The sequence below is a fragment of the Ictidomys tridecemlineatus genome, assembly GCF_052094955.1.
Source record: "Ictidomys tridecemlineatus isolate mIctTri1 chromosome 12 unlocalized genomic scaffold, mIctTri1.hap1 SUPER_12_unloc_9, whole genome shotgun sequence".
Classification (NCBI taxonomy): Eukaryota; Metazoa; Chordata; class Mammalia; order Rodentia; family Sciuridae; genus Ictidomys; species Ictidomys tridecemlineatus.
This window is the reverse complement of record NW_027520967.1, coordinates 393,632-403,122: the sequence shown is the minus strand read 5'-3', so window position 1 is coordinate 403,122 and position 9,491 is coordinate 393,632. Positions and strand designations below refer to the sequence as shown.

General features: G+C 39.3%; 1 pseudogene across 1 annotated transcript in view; it reads right to left on the bottom strand.

Moving 5' to 3' along the window:
• Positions 1-1,300: 1,300 nt before the first annotated feature.
• Positions 1,301-9,491, bottom strand: part of LOC144372382 (endophilin-A1-like) — a 92,313-nt pseudogene continuing 84,122 nt past the window's right edge. The window contains exons 8-10 of the transcript XR_013432416.1: positions 7,306-7,409; positions 4,971-5,101; positions 1,301-2,889 (exon numbers count right to left, since the gene is read on the bottom strand). The product of XR_013432416.1 is annotated as an endophilin-A1-like (transcript). The remainder of the gene's footprint in view (positions 2,890-4,970; positions 5,102-7,305; positions 7,410-9,491) is intronic.

The window sequence follows — 9,491 nt, the reverse complement described above, 5'->3', positions numbered from 1 at the left end:
TAGACAGATACAGCTGATATGACTATATCACATTAAAGATAATGGAATGCTTTATTGGTTCAAATATGATTGAATGTCTCTTTCTGGATTCACTATTCTGTATAGACTATGCTTCTACTGTTGCATTAACAGTATACTACCTTAATTACTAAAACTTTATGATGTTTTAGGTTTATATAGGGTAAGTCCTCCAAGTTTGTCCTTCAAGAAAAAATATCCCTTTGCTTTTACATGTAAATTTTATAAGGCTTGAAGCTGAATACAAAGAAACAAACATTCTTAGATTTTGGTAGAGACCACATTGAATATTTCAACAGGTAAATTTGGAGAAATATCTTACCTTTACTGAACCGACTTTTCCAATCCAGAAACACAGAATACCTCTTCACTATTTTTCCTAAAACATATTCCATAATTTCATATGCAGAGATCTTGCTAGATTTCTATCTATAGGTTTGACCTTTTGATGCTTCTGTAAATTTTTTTAATTGAAATTTTCATCTTATACAGAGGAATCCTATAAAAATCATTTATTAACATTTTATCTTGAGATCCTTCTGGATTTCTACATTCACAACAATGTCATTAGTAGTTTTTTAAAACTGAATTAATCTTTAATAATCTAGAACTCATGTAGCTTCCGAAAACATTGTTTTTGTTAGGTTAGTTCACATATGTAAGTTTTTAAAACTCTTCATATTAGTTTCGAAAATCTGGATTACTAGTCTGAGCATAAAATAATTTAAAGGGTGCCTAATATACAAAGAGCATGTTTATTTTCTTGGAAGCTTTGGAAATACCTATTCTGTGTGCAACTTTCCCTGTTGCCACCTGCCCAGTGCTGCTACACACAACACAACAAGAGAAAAAGAATGCTGGATTTTTTAATTTAATTTAATTTATTTTATAATGCTGGACTTTGACCCAATTGTTTTTCAATATATATTTGTTTCTCTTCATGTATGAGAGGAAATAAAAAGACTGGTTGATGTGATATATTTCATTTGCCCTTTGTTGTATTATTATCTTGCTGTTGCCACTGGTGCATCTTATGGGATCTTGAGACCTCCCCTCTTCACTTGTCTCATCTCTCAAGTTCTTCTCCTTCCTGGAGTTAATGGAAGTTACCAATGTCCAGCTGGCTTCTTGCTGCCGGAACCTTCCTACTTACAGTGAGATAGAAAGGTGGCTGGAGTCAGGTCTGGGTGCAACAGGAGATAAAGGAGACTGAAGTGAGTCCTCTTCTACCCACCGTCAGACCCTCAAAATGGACACAAAATGAAAAAGCAGAGCCTCTGTGTTTGTTTTCAGCAATATTTATTGGAAACAGCAATGCTTCCCGGGTGAGAGTTTATACGTTAAGCAGTAAGTAAGATTTGCCTTTCACTCCACATGATCCACTACTGCAGGTGGCACATCGGAAGCAACACATTAAATCTCTGAAATAGTCTGTACAGCTAGATAAATAGAACTCTGGATACCTAACAGGACTTTCATGACTGATATAGGGGGAAAAAAACAACACTGGTAAGTTTACACACAGCACTGTACACACCAGATGGAGATGGGATAGAAGGGACAGATGTAGATGTGATGACTGAATTGGGAGAGGTTTTGCATATGCAGTCACAAACCTTAAACCGCTAAGCACAAAAATCATTTTATTTGGTCCTCATTGAGGGCAAATTCACACAAATGATGTTCAAGGAACACAAGGTAAAAGTGGAAAGGAAAGACATTTACTGTTTCTTGGTCTATGAAGTTGTGGTAAATGGTTACTAGTATTTTTCTCCTTGTATCTCTGTGCCTAATGAATTTATGTGATGAAACATATATTTCATGAATAAAACTGAAGGGAAGATAACTGTTCCCCCTTCCCTGTACCCTCCAGATATGGTCTAACTATGTACATGGCTTCTGTACAGCAAGAAATTTGAGCTTGAAAACCAGACCTTTTCCCAATTCCTCATAATAGAGAACTTCATCTTTTCAGCCCTTTCTACAATATGCCGATTGCTGTCTCACTTCAAAATAAATGAGTATTTCTCTCCCCTGGCCCACTGGATTTAATAACAGGGAGTAAAGAAAACAGGCTGTATCTCAGAAATAGGCATCAATGGGGAGAAAAAGGTGACTGTTTCCAGAGGAATGCTCTGAGCCCACCATTAATACTTTTCTACTGCTGGCATCAGGAAACTTATTCATTCAGACCAGAAGACAATTTGCTGGTGAGGGAGGCTTTTTTGACAATTCCATGCCTCACATATTTAGGAAGGGACAAAGTGAAAAAGAAAGAACTTTCTCCTCTTTGAATGAAGAAGTTGAGGCCTGAATGGCCCCTAGGTGATAGACAATATCTTCAATAGGATGTTTTTTTTTGTGATGTGGCTCATAGTCATATTCTAAGAAACCACAGCCTCCTGAGAACTGGGTAAACAGTAGTTCTGTGACTACCTGCTAGTCTCAGATGGTGTTTAAAAGCACATGCCATGCCCACTAGGCTTGGAAGATACCATCCGTCACCAAGGCTCCTGTGGGAGCACACAAGTCAACCCAAAATACTTGTGGGGCATGATGACTTGGTCCACTGCAGCCTGCACTCAAGATGTGTTGTAAAGCAGCATTATCAAAGCAGTGGTTAAACTTAACTATCTGGGTCAAGAAAAGGTGAGCCAGCCAGCATAACTTTCTAATGGGGCAGGGAAACCAGAATTTCTACATAATTGATGGGGAAGAAGCCTGACTGGCCATGAAGCATCCCCTCATACCATTTCTCATCAATTTGGTTGGTGAGTGTGATGATGTCACCCTCTTTAAAACCCAATTCCCCTTCATTTTCAGGTTCAAAGTCATACAGAGCTCGGCAGCAGGGCTGATCCATTGGGACACCTGGGAGTAGGAACAGGAGAGAAGAACACAAAGGATATTTAACTTGCAGTATCTACTGCCTGCTACATCCAACTGGCTTCTTGTTCCCCTTCTTCCTTCCCATATACCTCTCCCTGCCAATGCTCCCTCTTGCTACTAGACTCCAGCATCGCTCTAGGGCCATCTTGACCCTAACAGTTTTCAGACGCTTACTTCAATCTTTGGAAGTTGTTGGATATTCCTGTTTCTATTCTCAATATGAAAAAATGGCCACATCTATTCTTGTGATACATACAGCAGCATTCATTAAGGTTTGCCTTCTCGACAATACCCAGAGATGGGAGACCCTATGACTTGGGGAGCTTATAATGAGATCTAGGTTAGTAACACAGCATGGCCAGAATCCTGTTATATTAGCACTTTAAAATCCCTGCACATTCAAAATAGGACAATTAACTCCATGTACAATGCTTTGCATCCTCAGAATAACAGTTATCATTCGTCAAAAAAAAAAAAAAAAAAAAAAAAAACCTCACCTCTGGAAAACTGCTGTAATGTAATGAAAGCACAATAATAAAATACACTGGGTTCAAGTTCTTACTCTGTGTGACCTTGCACAAGGTCACCCTTGGTTTCATTTTTTTCCAAATTGTAATTAACAATAGAATTTACTTCATATGATTATGTCTACTAAATGAGATGATGTTAAAAGAAATATAATTCATTCTTGGTAAAATGTTGAAGCTCAGAGCTATGATGGTAGATAAAAATAATGTATTTCACTTTAAGTAAAATAATAAGGGTTGGAATCATATCTTAAAATATATCTCTCTGGGGCTGGGGATATAGGTCAGTTGGCAGAGTGCTTGCTTCACATGCACAATGCCCTGGCACCACACACACAGTGTGTATATGTCTGTATGTGTGTGTGTGTATACACGAAATGACCAAATATTTTAATATAGCCCACATATACTTATGAATATGGACCCAAGTACATATAGCTCCCATACAAACTAGCTGTCTTGGCAGAGAAACAAGGTAATTAATATTTTATTTAGAGAAAGCCCCAAATTCAAATGAAAAGCAAAATATACTACTGGTTTCGGGATAGAAGCACTGTTACAGATAATTTATATGAATAGTCCTGGTAGCCAGAAGCCACTGCTGTTGACACAGGGAACTCAGCTCAGAGTTGCAGAGGTGAAAGCAAGGACAGAGCTGAGATTCATCTGCGGGTTTCTGTCTCCTTTCCTTTTCAGCTCCCTAAGAACATCTATCCAAAGTTTTCTCCTAAAGAACATCAAGCAATGAAGATTCATAGAAAATAGGATAAAGCTGCATATATCAAAAATTCTGTATCTAGTAAAAGACAGTTCCCATGTTTTAACCAAGCCGTGTCATGGAGTTAGCAATGCTTCAAGCACAGGCTTTGTCTGTCCTATGGATAGGGGGTGGAGAGTTATCGTGATAACTGAGAGAATGTGTTACTGGGTGTGCATCAATATTACTTGGAGAAAACAAAACTTAGCTTTCGTAAGACCAACCTCAGTTACCACCCCACCACGAACTGGTAGAGGGTGGGAGTAGAAAAAAAAAACCTAGCAGGTGCTGAGGTTCAAAATACATCCATCTGCAAATATATTGAACCATATGTTCCTGTGACTCAAGAAATCCAGCTCCACACGTTCCTGGAGCTGCTGTCGCTGGGTGATGTAGGGTATATGTGGGTGCACACTGCCCAGGGGCTTCATTTTCATGTGTTGGATGCACAGGAGGGAAAAGGCAGGGAAAAAAGAAGACATGCCTAGCACCTTCCTGTGGTACTTGACCACCACAAAACGAGGCCCACAATCAAATATGTCTCCTAGGAAGTCTGTGTGTACTGCTGAGTAAGAGAAAAGGGTCATGCAAAGGAAGTTTTGCAGAAAAGTGGTGGAGGAAAAGAAAATGAAAAAAGATTCCTTTAACAGTTTCTACCCAGCAAGCCACTCCATGAGACTTGTGTTACCGTACATTTCTCATGCAGATTGAAATCCTGGAAAAATATTAGCCATGTGTCCAAAGCCTAGGTAGTGAGGTCAGTGATGTGTGCTCCTTACCTGCAGGCTTAGGAGTGCCCGTGTGGGAGAGGCCTCCATTGGGCTGCGTGCTGTCTCCAGTTGAAAACTCCAGGCTCATTCAAGGTTTAGGCTGATATTCTCTTCTAGGCTGAGATGAAGCTTGTCTTATTCTGCACAGAAGAGAGAGAGGAGAGGAAAAAAAAAAAGGCTGGGTTGATTCAGGAGCAAAAACAGAAAGCAACAAAATCAAGGAGATGTTGGGCCACTTGCCAGTCTACTATGACAGAATGTGGAAAATCAAAGGAGCCGTAGTTTCCTTCTGTGTGTGCACCTGTGCTCTTGGTGATGTCCTCCTTCAGTGTTATCCTCACTGTCTTTATTCATCTATCAGTTCCTCACTTCCTCCCTTCTTTATTCAGTGATTTATTCCACTATGCACTGTGTGAAGTGCCAGGAACAGAGAGGTGATTAGGATACAATTCTTGCCCTCAAGCAATTTATGTTCTGTAGGGAACAGCACAACAGATTATCAAATTATAATAGTGCTGTCAAGGAGAGATCTACAAAGTGCTGTGGAATTTGGGGTGAGACTGGGGGTAGGGAGCAGTCCTCCTCACCTGGGAAAGGTAGAGAAGTTTCAGGAAAGATGCAAAAGATCCCTACGAGTTATTTCCAAAAGAACACTGTGGAAGAAAGCTACTCTAGAACAAGAGCAGGTTTAAAGAGAAGGAAGAAGGAAATACTGAGAGGAGTGAGCAGTCTAAGATAGTGGGGGAAAGGGAAAATAAGGGAAAGCAGGAGAAAAATGGAAAGGTATGGCTGATAACACATTCTGCATACCACTAAGTATTTTCCACAGCTTTAGATACTCGATAAGCAAAGAACACCAGAGATATGCAAGCATGGAAGGGGATAAGGGTATGGTCACTGTAGAATGATACTGACTTTCAACATATTTCAGAGGAAAGAAAGGAAACTGGTCCCTTTATGTTCAACAGGTATCACAAAGGCACATACTTCTTTACTAGTCTGACATGTATAGTTTTAACTCTTTCTAGAGGCTTCAGCGATACATACATTCCCACAAGGCACAGTGTACCAAAGGAAGCTGCATGATCAAAGCACCGAAGAAGATACTGAGGAGAGGAAGAGCCTAGCCAGATGCAAACAAGTGACATTTCCAACAGTGCAGCACAATACCAATGGTGTATTTACTGTGCACTAAGGCATCTATCTGTTCAGCTATGTGAGTCTAATCTGGCCATAATCTGAGAGTAAAGGCTGCTGGATGATCTTTTAAGGTATATAAATATATATATATATATATATATATATATATATATATTTTTTTTTTTTAAGCAAGATTATCCTGCTTCATCTGGCTAAGTAAAATAACACATGTATATAGTTGCCAGCCTACAATGGTTTGACTCAATAATTTTTTGATTTTTGAAGGTGCCAAAAGGATGCAGATGGAATAGAAACCACACTTCAAATTTTGATCTTTTCTGGGTTAGCAACATGCAATACAATATTTTCTCACAATGCTGAGGGCAGGAGTCGGGGGAGGGGAGCCACAAATCCCAGTGAGCTATATAATCACAAATATAAACAATCCCTATTCTAAAGTGCACTGTGCATTAAGCTATGTTGTTCCATAACTTAGGTATATTAAATGCTTTTTATACTTTGGGTTTATTGACTATAATCCCAATGTAAGTCAGATAAGCAGCATCTGTAGGATAGTGTAGAGTCACTGCATGTAGCTCTGTAGGCTGTGTCCCCAAATCCAGAAAGCCCATTTGCACAGAGAACTACTATACGTCTCTTTGAAGTGTATCTATGGAAGTAGAACAGGTATATGAAAATGGCTTTCTCTGTTAGTGAGAGAGGACTTTATTATTCTGTTAGGACTTTATTATCATTCAAAGAAACCTGATATGAAAAGATGCAGGTATTCAAATAGGTTGTACTTGCCAGTGAGCCCCAGATCCACCACTGAGTGTGGCCATGGGCTCCCTAAACCTCAGTTTGATCAACTGTTACTTAGACTACAAGGATGTTTTTAGAATAATTATATGCATTAAGTCTCTTGCTGAACATCTGCTCACAAACTGCATCCATCATCATCAACAGTATCCAGGTGTCCATCTGTGACAGTCAGTATAGAATCCAATCTATCATAAACCCAAGCCTAGATCCAAAAGAACAAAGTAAAATGAAGCACAGACAACTAATCCACAAGATGTCTATGTAGGATCAACAAAAATTTTGGCAAAAGTTTTGTCTCCAAATGTATTCTATTATTTTGGTTTCTTTACATCATTTTATATCAAGGAAATGTGAATGAGAAATGCAAGGAAGTGTTACCCACCTTTCCTCCAGTCTGACTGTGACCTGCTGCAGGATCTGCACTGCCTGCTTGTGGTACTCCAGCTGGGCTTGCACAAGCGCAGAGAGCTGGCTCACCTGTTCAATCTTCAGATAGAGGGGAAATCATGCCTCAGTTACTAGGTTACTGTCCTGAAGCTCCTACTACTTACTGCCCCACACATATGACTGTGCCTGGCAATGCTGATGACTGTGTGGCTGGTCAGGCTAAGACAGATGTTCTGCAGGCTCCAAATTCCTTACAGATAAGAAAGCATCCTTGTTCTCAGAACCACATATATCAGTACCAGGAAGAGCAGCATAAGTAAGAAACCCCGTGAAGATGACATCACTCTATTAAACAGTCTGATGTCTAGTTACCACCTTCTGATGATGATGTGGCTTCCTTTATGGATTTCTTAAAGGAAAAAGATCCACTGACTAAAGGACTCTTTGTTCCCTATACTTTTTATGCTAAGTTAATATCAGTGTTGTAATAAAGATGTGAATATTGACTGCTCACATAGGCACCATGGAGGTAATATAGTCTGATGGAAAACCTTTGATCCTCTCAGAGCTTCATTTGTAGTGCAAAGGGGTTTGATTATGTGACATCTTGAGTTCTTTCTAGCTCTAATATTCTTAGCATCCTTAGCTATTCTTTTTTTTAAAAAAATATATTTTTAGAGAGAGGGGGGGAGGGAGGGAGGGAGGGAGAGAGAATTTTTTAATATTTATTTATTTTAGTTTTCGGCAGACACAACATCTTAGTTTGTATGTGGTGCTGAGGATCGAACCCGGGCTGCACGCACGCCAGGCGAGCGCGCTACAGCTTGAACCAAATCCCCAGCCCCTTAGTTATTCTTCATTTTGAATCTCCTGTTGTGTTCTGACATGAGCAGTAGCCTCCTAGTGAACAGAGGTGATGTTACCCTGAATTTGAGGTATAGGGAAAGATGCCTGAGATTCAGGTTTCCTATGTTATTCCTCCTGAGTATTTAGGTGGACAAAAGTTATTTCACATGAACACAAACCTATACCACTTCCGGATGGTGAAAAAGACCAGATTTGTTCAATATGCCTTCCCTGCCACAGGAGGAAGGCAGTTAAGTGATGTAATGGTTAATTTTAAGTGTCAACTCAACTAGATTAAAGGAGACCCAGATAGCAAGCAAAGCACTATTTCTGGGTATATTTGTCAAGGTATTTCCAGAAGAGATTAGCATTTGAATCAGAAGAATGTGTAAGGAAGATGTGCCCTTATCCAATGTGGACAGGCACCATCAACTTGGCTAAGGGTCCAAACAGAGTAACACTGCATAAGAAAGGAAAATATTTACTAGCTCCTGAAACTAGGCATCTGTTCCTTCCCTTGGACATCAGAGCTCCCAGTTCTTCAGCCTTCAGACTTGGTTTCCAAGACTTGCACCACTAGCTCTCCACCTCTGTCTGGTTCTGGGACTCTACCCTCAGACTGAGAATTACACATTAACTCCACTGGTTCTCACAACTTCAGGCTTGACTGAGCCATGTTACTGGCTTCCCTGGTTCTCCAGCTTTTGGATGGCATATTGTGGGACTTCTGAGACTATAATTTCATGTGCCAATTTCCCTGATAAATTCCCTCTTACCTATATCCTATTGGTTTTATTTCTCTGGAGACCCTAACCTAAGTAATAAATACATAATATCTATGAACATTTTGGCAAAAGTTGCTGAGCAGCTTATAGGGTAGGAGGTGGAGATGAACAAGGACAGGAAAGCTGGTATAACAGGTCTTATTGCATAAGTGAAATGAGGAAGGAGGATCTTTCGTTGTAATTTCAAAGCTAAAAGAATTTAACAGAATGTCTATAGCAATAAACAATAATTTAGCACCCTGGGTATGCTTTTAAACCATCTCATCTATATCCCAAGTGTAATACCTATACTACAATCATCATTCTCAATAAAAATTACCTTTTCAAAGACAATGTCAACTTTACTTCAAAATGCAGAATGTCTTAATCTATGTTAGATGCTCAATTCTAAATGTATTTCATAATCTCAAATCAATATACTTTGTATTAACAAAGTATTTTTTCAAATATTGGACTTATTCATGAATCATTACCAACATTCTTTTTCTCTTTGACTACTAGTAATGTTTTAAGATTCCTCATCAGAAATAAAAATCTAGGTAAATCAAAC